Genomic DNA, 3449 nt, shown 5'->3' with positions numbered 1-3449 from the left:
AATTTTTTTAGCTTTGTAAGGGATTCTGGGTTAACATACCCTGGTGGGAGGCAGTCAAGTCACCCCATCCTAAATTTCCCTGGGTGTCTAGTTTTCAAAAATGTATAGGTTTGCTAGGTTTCCCTAGGTGCCGGCAGAGCTAGCGTTCAAAAACAACAGGTAGGCACTTTGCCAAAAAGGCCCATTTTTCACTGCGAAATTGAGGTGCGACCACGTTGTGTTTTGCGCCGTTTCCTGATGCAGGCACTAGGCAGACCCAGGCAAGTGAGGTACTATTTTTCTCAGAAGACTTTGGGGAACGCAGGGTGGGTGGAAATTTGATGATCCACGCAGATTCCAGAACTTTCCACCACAGAAATGTGAGGAAAATGCGTTTTTTTGCCAATTTTTTAGCTTTGCAAGGGATTCTGGGTAACAGAACCAATTGGGAAGCCGCTAGAGATTCACTCCACCCTGAATTTCCCTGCATGTCTACTTTTCAAAAATGTATAGGTTTGCTAGGTTTCCCTAGGTGCCGGCAGAGCTAGGGTTCAAAAACGACAGCTAGTCACTTTGCCAAAACATGGTCATTTGTCCCAGCGAAATTGAGGTGTGACCCCTTTGCGTTTTGCGCCGTTTCCTGTCGCAGGCACTAGGCCGACCCACTCAAGTAAATTACCATTTCTCTCAGAAGTCTTCGGGGAACGCAGGATGGAAGGAAATTTGCAGATCCACTCAGATTCCAGAACTTTCGACCACAGAAATGGGGGGAAAATGTGTTTTTTGTACACTTTTTTAGGTTTGCAAGGAATTCTGGGTAACAGAATCTGGTAGGAAGCAGTCAAGTCACCCCATCATGGATTTCCCAGTGAGCCTACTTTTCAAAAATGTATAGGTTTGCTAGGTTTCCCTATATGCCGGCAGAGCTAGGGTACAAAAACTACAGGTAGGCACTTTGCCAAAAAAGGGTAAAAATTTTTACTGCGAAATTGATGTATGACCACGTTGCATTTTGCTCCATTTCCTGATGCAGGCACTATGCATACCCACGCAAGTGAGGTACCATTTTACTCAGAAGACTTTGGGAAACACGGGGTGGGAGGAAATTTGTTGATCCCTGCAGATTCCAGAACTTTCTACCACAGCAATGTGAGGAAAATGCGTTTTTTTGTCAATTCTTTAGCTTTGCAAGGGATTCTGGGTAACAGAACCTGGTGGGAGGCAGTCTAATCACCCCATCCTGAATTCCCCTTGGTGTTTACTTTTCAAAAATGTATAGGTGTGCTACGTTTCCCTAGGTGCCAGCAGAGCTAGGGTTCAAAAACGACAGGTAGGCACTTTGCCAAAAAAGGCCAATTTTTCACTGCGAAATTGAGGTGCAACCACGTTGCGTTTTGTGCCGTTTACTGATGCCGGCACTAGGCAGACCCAAGCAAGTGAGGTACCATTTTTCTCAGAAGACTTTGGGAAACGCGGGGTGCATGGAAATTTGTTGATCCACGCAGATTCCAGAAATTTCCACCATAGAAATGTGAGGAAAATGCATTTTATTGGGCCAATTTTTTAGCTTTGCAAGGGATTCTGGGTAACAGAACCTGGTGGGAGACAGTCTAATCACCCCATCCTGAATTCCCCTGGGTGTCTACTTTTTAAAAATGTATAGGTGTGCTAGGTTTCCCTAGGTGCCGGCAGAGCTAGGGTTAAAAAAACGACAGGTAGGCACTTTGCTTAAAAAGGCCCATTTTTCACTGCGGAACTGAGGTGTGACCACATTACATTTTGCACCGTTTCCTGATGCAGGCACTAGGCAGACCCATGCAAGTGAGGTACCATTTTTCTCAGAAGACTTTGGGGAACGCGGGTTGTGTGGAAATTTGTTGATCCATGCAGATTCCAGTACTTTCCACCACAGACATGTGAGGAAAATGCGTTTTGTTTGTCAACTTTTTAGCTTTGCAAGGGATTCTGGGTTAACAAACCCTGGTGGGATTCAGTCAAGTCATCCCATCCTAAATTCCCCTGGGTGTCTAGTTTTTAAAAATGTATAGGTTTGCTAGGTTTCCCTAGTTGCCGGCAGAGCTAGGGTTCAAAAACGACAGGTAGGCACATTGCCAAAAAAGACCCATTTTTCACTGCGAAATTGAGGTGCGACCACGTTGTGTTTTGCGCCGTTTCCTGATGCAGACACTAGGCAGACCCAGGCAAGTGAGGTACCATTTTTCTCAGAAGACTTTGGGGAACGCAGGGTGGATGGAAATTTGATGATCCACGCAGATTCCAGAACTTTCCACCACAGAAATGTGAGGAAAATGCGTTTTTTTGCCAATTTTTTAGCTTTGCAAGGGATTCTGGGTAACAGGACCAAGTGGGAGACCATCGTATCCCCCCATCCTGAATTTCCCTGCGTGTCTACTTTTAAAAAATGTATAGGTTTGCTAGGTTTCCCTAGGTCCCGGCAGAGCTAGGGTTCAAACGCGAGAGCTAGTCACCATGCCAAAACATGGTCATTTGTCCCTGCGAAATTGAGGTGTGACCACGTTGCGTTTTGCGCCGTTTCCTGTCGCAGGCACTAGGCCGACCCACTCAAGTGGATTACAATTTTTCTCGGAAGTCTTCGGGGAACGCAAGATGGAAGGAAATTTGCGGATCCACGCAGATTCCAGAACTTTTCACCACAGAAATGGGGGGGAAATTTGTTTTTTTGTATACTTTTTTAGGTTTGCAAGGGATTCTGGGTAACAGAACCTGGTGGGTTCTGTCTACTTTAAAAAAATGTATAGGTTTGCTAGGTTTCCCTAGGTGCGGGCAGAGCTAGGGTACAAAAACTACAGGTAGGCACTTTGCCAAAAAAGGGTCTATTTTTTACTGCGAAATTGATGTATGACCACGTTGCAATTTGCCCCGTTTCCTGTCGCAGGCAGAAGGCCGACCCACACAAGTGAGGTACCGTTTTTATCAGGGGACTTAGGGTAATTCAGGTTTGTAAATCAACTGTTATTACCTATTGAGTTTTCATGCATTTCTCCCTTCAAAATGAAAGACATTGTGTAAAAAAAAAAATCATTTTGAAAAATGACCAATAATGCTCAGCTTTTGGCTATGGGTTCATCGTGTTCTTGGCAAACCTACAAGTCCTGTAAATCCCCACAACCAGGAAGGTCTACCAGATGTAACAGTATATTATTTTCAAATATCTGACAACAATACAAGAAGTTACAGGTGAAAACGTTGAGACAAAAGGCTGTTTTTTTAAACTAATTTTCAATTTTTCCACTATTTAACTGTTAGATTTTATAAAGAAACCTTCATGGATTTAGACAAATGACCCCTTTCTGAATTCAGAATTTTGTCTACTTTTCTAAAATGTATAGCGTTTAAGGATCCATTATTGCTTTTGAACTTGTTTGTACCATTAACTGGAAGGAGGTTGAAAGCACTAAAAATAGCAAAAATAGGCAATGTCCCAGAAA

This window comes from Lissotriton vulgaris, unplaced genomic scaffold (genome assembly GCF_964263255.1).
Source record: "Lissotriton vulgaris unplaced genomic scaffold, aLisVul1.2 SCAFFOLD_264, whole genome shotgun sequence".
Taxonomy (NCBI): Eukaryota; Metazoa; Chordata; class Amphibia; order Caudata; family Salamandridae; genus Lissotriton; species Lissotriton vulgaris.
The sequence above is the reverse complement of the archived record's forward strand: the minus strand, read 5'-3'. Positions refer to the sequence as shown.